Source organism: Oryctolagus cuniculus, chromosome 12 (genome assembly GCF_964237555.1).
Source record: "Oryctolagus cuniculus chromosome 12, mOryCun1.1, whole genome shotgun sequence".
Lineage (NCBI taxonomy): Eukaryota > Metazoa > Chordata > Mammalia > Lagomorpha > Leporidae > Oryctolagus > Oryctolagus cuniculus.
Genome location: NC_091443.1, coordinates 4,992,675 through 5,009,997, shown reverse-complemented (window position 1 = coordinate 5,009,997; position 17,323 = coordinate 4,992,675).

Genomic DNA, 17,323 nt, shown 5'->3' with positions numbered 1-17,323 from the left:
TGGTGCCAGGAAGTCTGGCTGCAGAATGCTTGTCAGGGCTGCGAAGCTCCTGCCATTTAGGTGGACAAGCAGAGTGTAGGAATTCCCACGGTTTCCAGGAAGTAAGCTTTGTTGTTACTGCTTATTGAGTTGTCCTTGGTTTTTAATTGCTACAAAGTTTGTATTAATATTTTACTTTTGTTAATTGCTAGGTCCTTGTGCAATTACTTTGCTTTACCATTTTGATTGCTGTCACTCAGATACTATTTGCCCAAGTTGTCTGAGGGGCCCCTCACTGACCTGCTCCAACGCATGCTCACAGGAATGGTGTGAAGCCAGCACTTAGTGGATCTCGCTAATGCCTGTCATTTTCTTAGCCACCTAATGATTTCATTTGTTTGTCAACACAACCTAAATTGTAGGAAATTTTGATATTTGGTCCTCAAACACCTTACATTTTTTAGATAAATCTTCTATTTAAAATATTCCTCTTGGAAATAATTTCCTTTTTTTCTCAATATTTATTTTGAAATGTATCAAACATGGTAAGCTAACATAATAACCCATAATAACCCCATAAGTATAGACACATTATTCAATTGGGTGAAATAATTGAGAACATTTTGTCACAGTTTATTTATTTATTTATTTGTTCTGAAATAATGAAAGCAAGTTTCAAAGATAATGACACTCTTCATTGAGAGTGGGATTCTTTTTTTTTTTGTTTTTTTTTTTTTTCTTATTTAAACTTTGCTTAATTTTATTCTGATTTCTGAAACAATTGATAGAAAGGGTTTCCTTAAGTAAGCCCAGTTCCATTCAACCCAGCCATCCCACTCCTTGGAATTTACCCAAAGGAAATTAAATTGGGAAACAAAAAAACGGTCTGCACCTTAATGTTTATTGCAGCTCAATTCACAATAGCAAAGACCTGCAATCAACCTAAATGACCATCAACAGTAGACTGGATAAAGAAATTATGGAATATGTACTCTATAGAATACTATACAGCAGTAAAAAAAAAATGAAATCGGTCATTTGCAACAAAATGGAGGAATCTGGAAAACATTATGCTGAGTGAATTAAGCCAGTCCCAAAGGGACAAATATCATATGTTCTCCCTGATTGGTGACAACTAACAACCAAAAAGGAAACCTGTTAAAGTGAAATGAACGCTATGAGAAATGGTGACTTGATCAGCCCTTGCCCTGACTGTTGATGAACAACTTAATACGTTATCCCTCTTAGTATTTTTGTTTGTTCTAATTAATACTAATTAATACTATTGGTTTAATTCTGTAATTAATATACAGTTATTCTTAAGTATTGAAACTTAACTGAAAAGTGATCCCTGTTAAATATAAGAGTGGGAATAAGAAAGGGGAGAGATGTACAATTTGGGACATGCTCAAGCTGACTTGCCCCAAACGGTAGAGTTAGAAACATATCAGGGGATTCCAATTCAATCCCATCAAGGTGGCATGTAGCAATGCCATCTCACTATTCCAAGTGGTCAATTTCTGTTCACAATTGATCATAATGATAGGACTAAGAGCAACACGTACACACATTCATCTCTATTAATTTCTTAAATGGCATAGTACTGTTATAGACCTTGATCATTTTTCACATTTATTTATACTACATATTATATAAATAAATATAGATTTAAATGTTATATTTATTTATATTCACAAATATTCATATTTAAATGTATCTTAGAAATCACAATAGATTCCTTGTTCTTGACCACAATTAGATGGGATATTTTCCATGGAGTAGATACTATTACTGTTTTGCAGGTAGAGCAACAGAGGCACATAGAAAATGAATAAACTCACTAAAAGTTATTCTGTTTGCAGGCAGTTAGCAATGTCCCTGGGTATTCTGCTCTCGGAATCCATTCTTGTAACTTCACCCTACAAGCATCCAGACACATAGACTTCTCCAGACTTTTACCTTCCCCTGCACCGGTGTTAGTGATGCTGGCTATGTTTCTTTTTGCTCTTTCTACCCACCCTTCCTTTCCCTTTCTTTTCCTTACCCTTTCTTTCCCTTCCCTGTTGTGTGTGTATGTGTGTGTGTGTTTCTATCATTGAATTTTAAGAATAATTGAGTATGTATGAATTAATAATTATTAGAAGTAATTTAATTATTTTATTTCACTACCACATAGATTAGAGTAATAATCATTGACTGTTGAAATGATCTGACCCATTATATCCATTTTACAGGTTTGGATATCTGAGCACAAGTGAGAGGACTGACCCAAGTTTGAACAGTTAGAAGCAGAGTGACACTGAGAGCACTGGGCTCCTGACTACTAAACTAAAACTCTCTCTATAATTCACACTTTGATGGGTAATGCATGCCCAGGCTTAGACATCTGAAGTCCACAATAATGCAAAGCTCTGAAAAATGGGCCCCCTGCTTTTTATTTTAAGCCTTTGCTTTAATGAACCCAGTAATCCAAAATGTTAGCTCTATCTTCTCCCATTCTTAGCTTGATCGTAAATATTTTGAGAGCCTTCCACTGAGCACAGTGAAACCTACTCAGGTAATGTCCACTCATCACATGTGAGGTGCCTAAGCACGCTGAGATGGAAGAACACAGCACAAGCCCAAATGGAGTTTTAACAGCCATGTCTCGAAAACTGAGCCATGCTAGGGATACACTCCCGAGAGCATGCCTCTCTAAAACACTAGCATGCAGTGATCTGGAAGGAAATGTGCTATTCACTTCTGTGGAATGTGCCGATTGATTGTGCTGCCGGTGTCATCATTGCAAGTCGCTCTCCTCGTGACCTAAAGCTGAGTGGCTTTCCAACCACTCCACCTCACTCACCAGCATCACAAGAACAGCATGATTACGACACACTAACAGCCCTGTTCCGCTGAAGCAACGTCTCGCATCTCCCGGATGGGAGCAGAAGAGCTCCTAGAAGATTAGAATCAAGAATTTGACAGCTGTTGTGAGATTACACATTATTTCTACCCCCGTGGGTTAAAATGAATACCAGGTCAAGTGTTATCATGATGAAATCATTGACTTGGTTCTGGATTATTGATCCAGCAGGGGATGCTTTTGAGGAAGGCTCTCCTGCCCTGGTTTGAAAGTCTGGCTCCTAACAGGACTGTGTTTGTTTGTGTTTTTCCTATAAGCAATTGTTTCCCTTTTCCCTCAATTTTTCATCAAAAAACAAAACAAAAAGCAAAAGAACAATGGGGTAGGTAGGTTCACAGTGATTGCTACTTGAGTGTGCTCTGGGTTTATTTTTTTAGCAGTGTCTGTTGATCCATTTTTTAAAAGTGTTTAAAGTAGCATGGAAATGCTCTGGGAGTGGGATCACATGTTTTCCATAGAAACTTCCAGATTAGAAGACATCCTGATGGGTGTCAGAGCAGCCTCCAGGATTCTGGTGTTGTCTTCTGCACATCTACCCCTTCTTTCCTTTTCTTCTGCTCCTACCCCTGACCAGCCAACCAAACTGGTCTCCTAGTGGATCTGGCTCAAATCCAGTACTTCCGAGGGTCTACATGGCTCCCCCAATATCCATGCAGGTGCAACCATGGGAGATGATGCTGGAATTTGACAACGAGAAGTGAGTCTGAAAGATAGCTCTTGGGTCCATGGAGAATTATTTAAGAGGGAGGACTCAAAGCGAGAAGAGAACACTGATTCTTTGATTAATGAATTTTGAGTAATTTCCTTGTAAGAAATGATATAAGAATTTGTATGTCATTTGGGCTTGGGAAACTCCACAAGCCTGATTCTGAAGAAGCTGTGAGAGTCATTGCAGAGATAATCCTTACCCTCCCTGATTGAAGGGGATTCCAATACAATCCCATCAAGATGGCATGTACCAATGCCATCTCACTAGTCCAAGTGATCAATTTCAGTTCACAATTGAACATACTGATAGGTCTAAGAGTCAAAGGGATCACACAAATAAGACTAGTGTCTGTGAATACTAACTGATAGAATAAAAAAGGGAGAGAGCAGTCCAACATGGGAAGCGGGATACACAGCAGACTCACAGAATGGCAGATGTCCTAAACAGCACTCTGGCCTCAGAATCAGCCCTTAAGGCATTTGGATCTGGCTGAAGAGCCCACGAGAATATTTTAGGCATGGAAAGCCAAGACACTCTGGGGGAAAAAAAAAAAAAAACTAAATGAAAGATCTCTGTGAGTGAGATCCCAGTAGAAAGAACAGGCCATCAAAGAAGGAGGTACTTTTCTCTGAAGGGAGAAGAGAACTTCCACTTTGACTTTGACTATGACCTTGTCTAAATAATATCAAAGTCGGCGAACTCAAAAGGCTTCCATAGCCATGTCAACTCATGACTAGAGCCTAGGGAGATTACTGACACCATAAACAAGAGTGTCAAATTGTTAAGTCAACAACAGGAGTCACTGTGTACTTACTCCTCATGTAGGATCTCTGTCCTTAATGTGTCGTCCAATGTGAATTAATGCTATAACTAGTACTAAAACAGTATTTTACACTTTATGTTCTGTGTGTGTGCAAACTGATGAAATCTTTACTTAATATATACTAAATCAATCTTCTGTATATAAAGATAATTGAAAATGAATCTTGATGTGAATGGAATGGGAGAGGGAGTGGGAAATGGGATGGTTGCGGGTGGTAGGGAAGTTATGGGGGGGAAAGCCATTGTAATCCATAAACTACTTTGGAAACGTATATTTACTAAATAAAAGTTTAAAAAAAAGAAAACAATAGCAGCAGATAAAGCACAGGCTCTTTGATAGGACAGTAGATTATTCCATCAAAGACACTGAAGAACAGAAATAAGAATCGTTACTTCCCAATAATACCTGCAAATAAGGAAGAAGCTGATTTCCTTTTCACACTCAGTGTCATTTCTATGAAAGACTTGTAGGGTTCTAAATGGGCTAGACAGCCTCAAAGCTGAATAAACTTACAACATTCTTAAGATTCTAAAGAGAGATTTGGATATGTTCAGCAAATGTAGACCTGAAAATATTCTAATATGGATTTAAAATATTACCAGGTAAGTGATAGTTGAGATTTCTGACTGAAAAATCAGCTCACTCCTTCTTTAATGAATATTTCTTTGGTTTCCTCTACTATTTGTGTGTATATACATATATATGCGACCACATACTATTAATTTTCTTATTTATATCCTCTAACATGTGTGTATATATTATCATATATACTATATAATGTTATTTATAAACATATGTATTATATATTATTTATTTACATATAATTACTTTTCTTATTACATATGTATATATTCTAATAAGTGTGAATATATACACTAACATATATACTTAAACTATAATATATGCATACGTGTATATATACTATTATATATATTACTTTTACTTATTATATGTAACATATATAAAAGGAATCCTAGTCTCCTATTTTGTTCATTAATTTGTTATGTGATTCACAAATGCTTATGTAACATTTACCTTATGCCGGGCACTGTCCTGCAGTATTTCACAAAAATGGACTCATAGAATCCTCACAGCAACTTAACAAGTTACATAGTGCTATTATCCCTGTTTTACCCAAGAGGGGGATGAGTCTCAGAAGTTACAGAACCTGCCCAGGTTCATAGGCTGGTCGTGGTGTTTTCCAAGGGAGAGTGATCAAAATTTGACAGAGGGAAATTCCTCAATTCCCTCCTTTACCTGAACTATCTACCCACAAAATTTCTTGTGTCACCTCCTCCCATGATATCGTCATCCTCAGGGGTTTAACGAGTGGTCTTCGTTCTTCATTGCAAATATTTCCATGGGCTTTTCAGGTTTCTTAACAAGCAAACAGGTATGCAAATAAGACAGAGAGAGGATTCTCAGTTACAGAGCATCTGGAAGAACGTGGTTACAGCAGAAAGAGAAATGTGAAATAGAGAAGTTAATTGTAACTAATTATCCCAGGGAGCAAGGAGTTCAAAGAATGGCTTGCTCTCTCTCTTTCTGAATCATAAGTTTTATGGAATCATTGGGTGCAATAAAGCTATGGCTTTTAATTCTTAAGGCCTCAATTTCCTATCACCAGGAAAATGCTGTCTGATCTCAGACTGGCATGCACACGTACACACACACACACACACACACACACACACACTTTAAATGCAGCAGTAAGTCATCTTGTGTACTTCTTCACTAAAAATTTCCAGACCATTCAGTGTAGAATATTTATCAAGGTACCAGCAGTTCCATGCCATCATAATGACAATGCCATCACTGTGGCAATTTCATTGCCAACTTGCTGAATGGTTACTAGGTTCAAGGGACTCTGATTTGCAGTTACATAGGTCGCCTCAATTAATACCTACCCGTAATTGTGCATAAAGTATTCTAATTACATTTAACTAATGAGGAAATCAGACCTCAAAGAGTTAAGTAAATTTCTTTAGTCACACAGCCAGTAAGTGTTAGGATTTGTTCAATTTTCTTGGACACTAAACGCAAATGTGCTTTCTCTAGGTATTCCAACTTTAGTTTAGCTTGACATAACATGTACCTCCATGGAGCTCTAAGCATGTTTTATCTAAGACCTCACTTTAAGAGTCAGTATATCAACATGTGTTTATGCTCCAGACATAGTCTGATTCTTACCTTCCTTGTTACGAATTATAACTCACCAAAATTCACAAATTCAAAGACATGACCTTGTCTTGCTCCCCTATTGAATGCTGGATTCCTTGTGAAGATTCCCTTCACTGCAGTCAGGAGGCACATTTTAATGAAAGTGATAGAATCAATTGAGTTTTTAGTTAGGAAGCAATGCCCAACTCATTCGTTGTAATGAACCAGCAGCAGACAAAAGCAAAAAAAAAGATGTGGTTCTTATAGCACAACTATTCTCCTGCTGATTTGAGAGAGTTGAGTGTCAATATTTTCCTACCACCCTCCCAGGGTATGATTACATGTCTGTGGAGATGTTGGAAATACCCCTTTCCAAGCAGGAACTGCCTTCTACTATAAATGGATGGCTTTCGACCTGATAATTTGGCATCCACGTAGTACCTGGCTCTTCAGATAGAACAGGTGACACTGTGACAATGCACCAAACACACTTGGAGATAGGAATTTCTGCAAAACATGAAAGTAGAACCTCTGGAGAGGGCTCTTTAACAATCAAAACATGACCTTTATTTTATTCAGTTGTAGCTGATTTGAACAGGCAGCAGAAAAACAACACAGAGCAGAATCTAGGGGATGTAGCATAGCTTGCTACCTCCTGGAATGAAGGGCACACTATCTGATATTCTGTTATTCACACCAGCAGCAGCAGCAGCAACATTTACCAGGCATGAATCTTACCTGGCACGTGGCTGGCGTGACCACAAACTAGCTATTATTCCTGACAGTGTATCCACCTTCTTGTCCATGACCCCACACAACAATGCTGGGTCATTTAACATGTGGGTGTCGATCTGTTTTTTATGTTCACAAATGCACTCATTCTATCTGCATGCCTAATAGCCGAAAGACAATGAAGTTCAATGGCTGTTTCTTCAGAAACTCTTCTCTCAAACAACTGAACAAGTTAAACTCTTCTCTCAAAAAACTGAACAAGTTAACTGTGAACAGAGGCCTGAGTCTACACAGATTCCACACTTTAGACAGTGACTCATCTATAGTATGCAGAAACCAGTATTCAGTCCAGAATACAGTGAAGAAACTTACCTTTGAGGAGTCAGTTTAATTGCATTGTTGGATGAAATGTACACAGAATCAACACCAACTTGCAGATGCTGTATCTGACACTACATGCTCATTTGCCAGGAAAAGACAAACATTTGAAGTCTCAGGACCAATAATGCCCAATTGAAACTAATAAAGAGGGCATCTGCCATTGTGTTTGCATATCTCCACACTCTGCCAAAGCTAACTCCCTTCATTGCAAAGGGAGAGGTAGCACTGATGAATTATCAAGGGACGCATCAGCTCTACTTACATTTGTTGTGCCCAGTTTCACACCACAGAAGCAATGACCATATTCCCATGAGCCACTTTGTCATAATGAGGCAAATTCCTGGCTCTAATGCCCAAGCATCAATGCCATGTGCATGGCCACAGGCAAGTGGTTGGGGCATTGGAATCATAATCCCTTATGTATTCCCATGCTACAGAGGTCACCATCAGTTTTGGAAATAATTTAAGAGGAGGGATTGTTTTCAAGCTCCTGTTGGCAGAGGAAAAGCACATCTGACATGATGTTTGTTAGCAAGATGGAAGAGATATGTGGGCATGGAGGGAGCTGAGCGGTCAGAGTGGGTGTTGGATTTGCATTCTTCTGGGTCAGAGTTATTAGACTCGAAATTAAAAGTATATAAGCATGTGCAGCCAGCAGAGTTTGAGAGAAATCCTTGGAATAAATGGAAGATATGGCAGATTCTCATTATTATGCCTGGCTATTTCTGATTTTAGATTGAATCTTTTTTTCCCTCTAGGGCTAGCATTTGACACAGTGGGTAAAGCCACTTGTGACATGGACATTACACTTGGGAGCACTGGTTGGAGTCTCAGCTGCTCCACTTATACTCCAGTTCCTGCTGGATATGCCTGGGAAAGCAGTTGAAGATGACCCAAGTACTTGTGTCCTTCCCACCCACCTGAAAGACCTGGATGAAGATCAGGGTACTTGTTTCCACCTGGAGCAGCCCTGGCTGTTGTGGCCATTTGGAAAGTGAACCAGTGGATGAAGATGTCTCTCTTTCTTTGTCATTCTGCTTTTCAAATAAATGATTATTAAATTTTTTTCTCATCTAAATCACTATGAAGATTTTGTCTCCAGAGACACAACTTTTTATAAAGCCAGTCGTGGACACTCATTCTCTTCCAGGGCAACATTGTCTCCAAGCCCCACCCTGTAGCTTCCAACTTCTGCAGAAATGTGCTAGGTTTTTTATAGAGTGATGGAGCTGAAATGGATAAATCTGGCCCTTGAGAGTTCTCTCAAGCTTTGGAAAGAAGCCCCCTCACTCTCTACATGGGTATAGTGTTTCTACCTGGACAAAGACTCTGTCACTGATATTTATAATCCACAAGGACAATTCTCCCAGTACGGCATCCTAATAAAGATGACTTTCGTTTAGGACTAAACCCTAAGAATTGCTCAGAGCCACCATTAATTGTTCCTATTTTTCATTTGGAGATCTCGGCAGGTCCGTGACATTATAGCAAAAGTCTTCCCGCTAGGACCCTGTCAATTTCAGCCTTAATTCCATCAGTAAACAATGTTGACTGTGTTGGGAAAATTCCATTAATCATTCATGTTCTGCTAAGAATGATACACAAAGGAGCTGTCAGTACCAGGCACCAACTTTCCATTTGTTTGGTAATTAAGAACTCCAGGCCATCTAATGGTGGTGAGATACAAATTCATTGCCCAGTTGGAGCCACTGCTAGGAGCGGAAGAGGATTCACTTGCACTTAAAGCCCTAAGGTTGGGGGTGGAAGTGGGGTGGGGGTTCTGATGGATCTTTCTGGCTCCTCATAGGAAAGCATATTGCATCAAACTGAATCTATGCACATTAAAACAAAAGCCCTGTGCTCTGTCAAGAGACACCAGCTCTTTAGGACACAGGCTTTTGAAGCCTGATTCTGAAATACATTTTGATGACACAAATGCACAAATGTACATTTTTGCTGAGTCGAATGTTCACATTACCAGATACAATGATTGTACTTTGGTTAGCAATTTGAATGGAACTTTGTTTTCCCATTGGATTGGGGAAACTTTATGCTAAAGGCCATTTATGACATCATTTGCAGACCATACAAAATTATCAACTTATAGCCTGCTATAGTTTTATGGGATTTTGAATGCTCTCTGCAGTTGCCTTGGCAAGATCAGGCCAGGTGGTTTTGCTGGCCTTATATGGCCCTTGGGCTACACAGCCCTTGGGCTTGACGTTTCCCACCCCTGCTTACAGAAACCTCATCATGTAGCAGAGCAAAGACCCAGAAAACTTTAGCACTGAGAAGTGCCCACTTGACAGGTAGCAGGTATTGTCTTTGCCTGAGTTGCACAGTACCACATCTATTTTTATGCATTTTAGGTAATTTGAAACTTAGACTGTAACAGAAATCTGGACATAATATTAGGATGAGCTGTGAAACTAATCACGTGGTTGACAATAATTTGCCAGTGGGTCCTTACCAGTTTCTTTTGTCTTCAAAGAAGTTTAACTGCAAGGATGCCTTTAGGAATCCAGGTGGCATTCAAACATACTGAGGCCCCGGCACTATTTTCTCCTACCCACTACCTTCTTCCCAAAATCACAATGCCCGATTGAAATGTGTATGCATCCCAAAAGCTACTGAGAGAGTCAGGACAGGTGCACCTCAGGCACGTATGCAATGAAAAAGGACATCCCCAGGGACACTTTGCCAATACCACACCGGTGATTTGCTCTTTGCCAATGCTCTTTTTCGGCTGAGAAAAATGTGTTGCTGCAAAGTTTCAGGATGTCTTTTCATAAATGCTTTTCCGCTTTGAACTTCTGCACATTTGGGTTTCAAGTGGATCTTTGGTCTCTCTTTCTATCTACTGATGAAGACACACTGTAAAATACAAACCTGATTATGACTTGATAAAAGGTATTGCTTTTTTATAAATGTAAAACTATAAGGGAATTATCTATCTATAAAATTCATTTCTTTCTTATAACTAAGTAGTAGTTTACCCTGCATTTTTTCTTCTTTTCTTATTTGAGAGAGAGAGACAGAAGCACTGTACTCCCCACCCCATGTGCTTGCTCCCAACTACTGACTCATTCTCTAGATGTCTGCAACAGCTGGAGCTAGGTGGAGATAAAACCAGGAGCTTAGAATCCAATATGTTCTTCCACATTGGTGACAGGGATCTAACTACTTGATACACCAATAATTTCTCCCAGCATGCCACATTAGCAGGAATCTGGAGCCAGGAGTTGGAGCCAGGCAATTGAATGCAGGCAGTCAATGTGGGATAAGAGCATCTTCACCAATGTCATAACTCCTATTCCTGTCTTGCCATTTAATAGCCTTTCTCAGATCCTCCTTCCCTGCCAGTTTTATGAACTTAGACAATAAGAAAACATTCTGAAGAATCACACTAGAAACAACTCTTTCTCAGTAGTCTATTCTCTAGTTAGAGATATTTGTTATAGAGGATGGTAATCAATTATGCTGAAAGCAAATTCAACCTAAATATAGCTGGAGAAAGTAATATTGTCCTATGCTCTTGTCTCCGTTTACACACAGCTGTTTTTATGAATACATGGTGCCTCATTGTAGGGTTTAAGTAGTTTAAAGGCTTTTACTATTTTCTTGAATGTACAGAGCACATTGACTATGCATGCTTAAATTTCCATTTTGCCTGTAGAGATTTAAATAAAAAAGGTCACACAAATAACAAATTGTTGCATTGATGTGTCTCTAACACTGAATTTGTGGTTTCTTTTCTGAATAAAATCAAGCAGTTCCGTGATGTTTTAGCTCCAGGGGAAGTTTGCATGTGTTCAGCTCACACGAATTGATGATTTGTGTGTGTACATTTCGGGAGCCAGGCGAAATGGTTAGAAATAGTAATGTGCTTAAGTGACAACACGGGGACTGGATTTCCCCCAAATTTCCTGCAGCACTGGGAGTGAGAGAATGATGGGCTCCGGGAGGAGGCCAGCCACAGCGATGTCCACACTTGCGGCTGCTACGTTGCCCCCAGTGCAGGATTATTGGCTTTTTACTCCACCACATGCTCCTGGACCATTGCCACAAAAATGTCAAGCTGGCATGTTGCAGCCATGGTTCACAACTTCCTACCTATCCAGCTCTCTCTGATGCCATTCTTACACTCCACCTACATATCAACTGCAGGGAGACCTCTAAAGCTTGATTCCTGCACTCCATCTGTTGAAACATTTCTGGCACCTCTCCTTCTGTGCTCCACCTAGAACCCAGTGGGTCGTGTCCTGAGCATCATCACATTGACATGACTATTTATTTCCTCACAACGTCCACCTTCTGCCTCAGCTGCAGCCATCTTCACAGGTGAGCCTGGTGCTGTCTCTCAAGGCCACATGCTCAGGTATGTCCCTATTTGTGGTTCAATATTCTCTAGGCACCATTGGTACTTGATTGGAGAATCATGTCCTAGGGTCCTGAAGTGCCTGCTCCTGCATGAACACCTGTTGTCATCTGCTCACCCCTTGAGACAGGCTCTTCCCTGTCTGCATTCTCCCCTTGCCCATCAACTGCTGTCACCATCCACCCTCAGTGGGTTCTGAACAAAGTCACAGGGTGAATCAAAGCTAGCATCTGCACTGTGAATCACAGTGTAGGGCCCTGGAAGTGCTTAACCTCACCCTACTAAGTTCCTGAAGCCAGAGAGAGCATCACAAAACAAAGTAGCCAATAAAAGATGGCATGGCAGGTCAAGAGAGGGCCCGTGAAGGAAAGAGAAAGCCTATATGTCGCTTTTTGAACAAGGATCCCCGTACTATCAATTTGCACTACCTCCTGCAAATTAGGTGATCACTCCTAGCCCCAGCCTTCCAGCTGAAGGCCATCATGGTTTAATCTCAAAAAGTACGCAACCCTTATCAGTGCTGTTCCTCAGCCTCACACATTAATTCATGGAGAATATCGAGGTTGCAGACCTTCGTATGGCACAGTTACCAGAGTTTCTGAGTTATAGTCATTTCTATACTCAGCTTTCTTTTTCTGGTTCTAAAACATGTCAGTCCCTCCCTTGATCTGGACCTCCCAGGGGCTCCCAGTCTCCCATGTCTACTTTTCTATGCCTCCCATCCCCATCAGCCACTACAAACTGGCTTCTGACACCCACTGCCTGGGCCCTGTGGTATAGCCAGGGATCACTTCCCAATTTTTGTCTTTCCTGTTGATTACTGTTTTTGATTGAATTGTGATCTCACTCTCCTCAAGAAAGGTATAGTAACTTAGTAACCTCAGAATACGTTGGAATGACCTTATTCTCATAAAGGTTCTTTACAGATGCAATCAAGTTAAAGAGATGCCATACTAAACTTGGTGACTGACTAATCCAGTGACTAATTCCACACCAGAAAAGGAAAATTTGAACACAGACATTCAGGGGTGAGGTTCAGGTGAAGACAGAAGCAGAGAATGGAGTGATGCATCTACAAGCCAGGGAAAGCCATGGATTACAGGCAACCACTGGAAGCTAAGAAGAGACAAGAACAGATGCTTCCCTTAGTCACAGAGAGCATACCCAATGCCAGCACCTTGATTCCAGATGTCTCTTCAGGACAGGGAGAGAAGGCATTTCTATTGGCTTAAGCCATGCGGTTTTTGTCCTTGCTGACAATAGCCTTAGAAAACTATAGTTTGAGTATCCATTATCCAAAACAATAGAAACCAGAAATATTTTGGATGTTGGATTTTTTTCAGGTCTTGCAATATTTTCTTAGGCAAAATGAGATATCTTAAGAATGGGCCTCGTGTCTAAAATGGAATTCATTTGTGGTCTATATACACCCGATACATATATCCTGAAGGGAATTTTCTACAACTTTGGCCCACTTGCATTTTGATTGTGACCTCTCACATGAGGTCAGGTGTAGAACTTTACATCACTCATGGGATTAGATTTTCTGACATTGCACGAAGGATACAGCAAACCTAAGTAAGTTCACTTGTCAGGTGGGCTTAGATTCCTCAGTAGGGAATTTATTTGCTGGGTCTAAGTGAATCACTGGAGTCCTGAAAAGGAGCAAGGCCTTTCTGAAGTAGAAAGATTTCACAGCACTGTTGGGATTCTCCTGTTTCTGGCTTTGAACATGGAGGTTTCTGCATGGCCAGAACCCGAGAACAGCCTGTAGGAGCGGAGAGCAGACCAGGTGGCCAAGAAACAGGACCTCAGTCCAGTAATCAGAAGGAGGTGGATTCTGCTCACAGATTAAGTCGGGGAGAGCCTGGGCCTGGGATTGGAATGTGGACCCCAGACAACATCATTGTGAGACACTGGGTGGAGAGCACAGCTGATCCCTATCTGATCTCAAGTTTGAGATAATAAATTCCTGTTGTTTAAGCTGCTACATTTCTGGTTATTTGTCACAGGGAAATAGACAAATAGCACAGACTGGAAGTTCTCACTGGCACAAAGTAAGCTTGTTCCCTAATTTTGTACCTCAGCCTCATCCATAACCTCCAGTAGGTGACAAGTGTTCACTGCTCACTCACGTGGATACCTTTGAATCTTTAATTTAGTCAAGGGACATGGCAGTGGTTTGTTATTTTAAATGCTGTTATAAATACCATTATTATGATCATTTTTTATACACTTCACCTCAAGGAAGCAAAGGAAGGCCTTCTTGTCCTCTTGTCTTTCCCTCCCATCCAGCCCTCCACCTCTCATCTTCACACATAGTGAGGGTTCTCCTAGACGTTCCCTACATCTGTCAGGACAAATGCTCTCTACTTGAAAAAGTGGATCTTTGGCTTCCAAAAGCTTGCATCCCTGGAAATTGTTATTCCTATTGTTACTCATATTCATAATGCTTTAAACTATTTGGCCTAACAGGACACAAAGAGTAAAGTGTCTGCTGATGTGCACATACTGAGAACATGTGCTGTGATATAAACCCAAATAGCTCAGATGTACAAGTAGTGCAGAAGGTTGCATTTAACTTCCTGGTGGAACAGCTTTCCATTATTTTCCATCTCAAACTCCCAGTTCCATCAAAGTAAAGAATAAACACAATTTCCCTAGACAAGCAAACTACAGAGAGCTGCAGCCATTATTCTAGGCCATTTGCAATCCCAGTGTGGGTAAACCTATCAGCATACAGAACCTTTGGAACAAGGGTTGGCTGTGGTTTAGGGTTGATGGTTTGGACTGTTAGACTGACCTCAGTACGGTGAAGGATCAAGCTGTGCTAGATCGCCACAGTAAACCTGGCCACAGTCCTTGGAAAGACTTCTCTAGAATAGGCCATTTAGTAAAATTTACCGTTTTAGCTATTTTCAGGTGCATGGTTCGGTCAGTAGTGTTGTGACGTCAGTCTTGAGAACATTTTTGTCTTGGAAAATTGAAACTTCATGCTTATTAAAAATAGCTTCCCATTTCCCTCTCCACCCTATCCATAGCAACTGCCGTCAGATTTTCTATTTCCATCAATCACATGTCTCCATAATTCATATGAGTAGTATCACTTGGTCTTTTGTTACTGGCTCGCTTCATGTAACATGTCATCAAGGTTCATCTGTGCTGTAGTATGTGTCAGAAATTCCTTACTAGACTGAATAACACTCCAACAGTATGTGTATACCACATTTTGTTTATCCACTCACCTGCCAATGAACACTTAGAGTGGTTCCACATTCTGGTTATTGTGAACAATACTGGTATGACCATAGTTTATGCAAATATCTGTTCAAGACTTTTGGGGGCATACACTCAGAAGTAGGATTGCTGGATTACATGGTAATTCTATTTTTAGTTTTTTTTGTTTTTTTTTTTTTTGAGAAAGTGCCTCACTGTTTGCTATAGTCAGTGTGCCATTTTCATTCCAACTAAATGAGTCAAATCAGGCTTGCAACAGCGATCTTCTCACAATATGTGTGGTTGTATAGAGGAGAGAAAAAGTGGTTATCTGTCCCTCTTTTTCTTCACATAAGGTCACTCATCTTAAAGAATTGGGACCCCCTCCTTATGACCTCACTGAATCTTAATCTCTGACAAGCCCTATCTCCAAAGGCAGAAACACTGAGCATTAGGACTTCAACATGTGAATATAAGGGGAATAAAATTGCATCAGTAGAACCCACCAATTCTGTACATGACTTCCAGTTTAACCACATCCTTAGCAACAATTTTTATTTTCTATTTTAGTTTATATATATATATATATATATATACATACACATGTATATGTATACCATTCTAATAAGTACAAAGAATCTGATCATTTTATTTTTTATAAAGATGTATTTATTTATTTTAAAGGCAGAGTTACAGAGAGAGACAGAGATAGAGAGAGAAACATATTCCATCTACTGGCTCACCCCCTAAATGGCTTCAACAGCTGGAGCTGGGCCAGGCTGAAGTCAGGGGCCTACAACTTCTTCTAGGACTCCACTTGCGTGCATGGCCCAAGCACTTGGGCTATATTCTGCTGCTTTCCCAGGCACAGTAGCAGGGAGCTGAATGAGAAGTAGAGCAGCTGGAAATGGAACCAGCACCCATTACGGGAAGCTATTGTAGCCAGTGGCAGCTTTACCAGCTACAATGCAGCGCCAGCCCCTCTGGTCAAGTTTTAAAATTAATGGAATAACTTTCCAGTTGTCATTCTCTCCATATTTCATCTTTTTTCAAATTTCATTTCTTTGATAGTGACTTTAATGATTTATATGCATATTTACATTTATGAAGATTTTTTCTAGATTGTATAAAATTAATGTATGATAACCCTAGAATATATCCCTTACTTTAAGACTCTATATTAATTTTATGTCATTTTTTGAGAGAAGAAAAAGGTGTGAGGAAGCTTATTAACATGACTGGCAGTAAGCTCAATTTCTTAAAGAATGAAGGTGACTTTTAAGCATGCATTAGATTACTGTCTTTAGCTAATTTCCCATTGAGCTGAGACACAGACATCCTGTGAGTCAACGATTATTGTGGAAAAGTACAAGGCACAGAGAATTGAGTTTCTGGCCTGGTTGGGAATAATAATTTGCTATACAAGCATAGGAAGCCACAAGTCATCCAGTTTCTCATACTCTTGGTCTCTCCATTTGTTGAATTAAAGTATTTATTCTTACTCAGTCTATAGAATAGAAATTTAAAGGAAATGACTCCATCAAAGATGACTTTTTTTTATTTGACAGATAGAGTTAGACAGTGAGAGAGAGAGAGAGACAGAGAGAAAGGTCTTCCTTCCATTGGTTCATCCCCCAAATGGCCGCCATGGCTGGAACTACACCGATCCCAAGTCAGGAGCCAGGTGCCTCCTCCTGGTCTCCCATGCTGGTGCAGGGGCCCAAGCACCTATGCCATCCTCCACTGCCTTCCCGGGCCACAGCAGAGAGCTGGACTGGAAGAGGAGCAACCAGGACTAGAACCCAGTGCCCAAATGGGATGCCGACGCCACAGGCAGAGGATTAACCAAATGAGCTACGGCTCCTGCCCCAAAGATTACAATTTTTATGATAAGAACTCAAAGCTGGGGAAAGGTCCCATCTAAGTGATGATGTCATAGAAAGGATATCTGGTGTAGACATGAACTCTAGAAAACCACATAAAATAAAATGTATGGCTATCTACTTAGTAAGAACAATAAACCACTTAAAATATTACTGT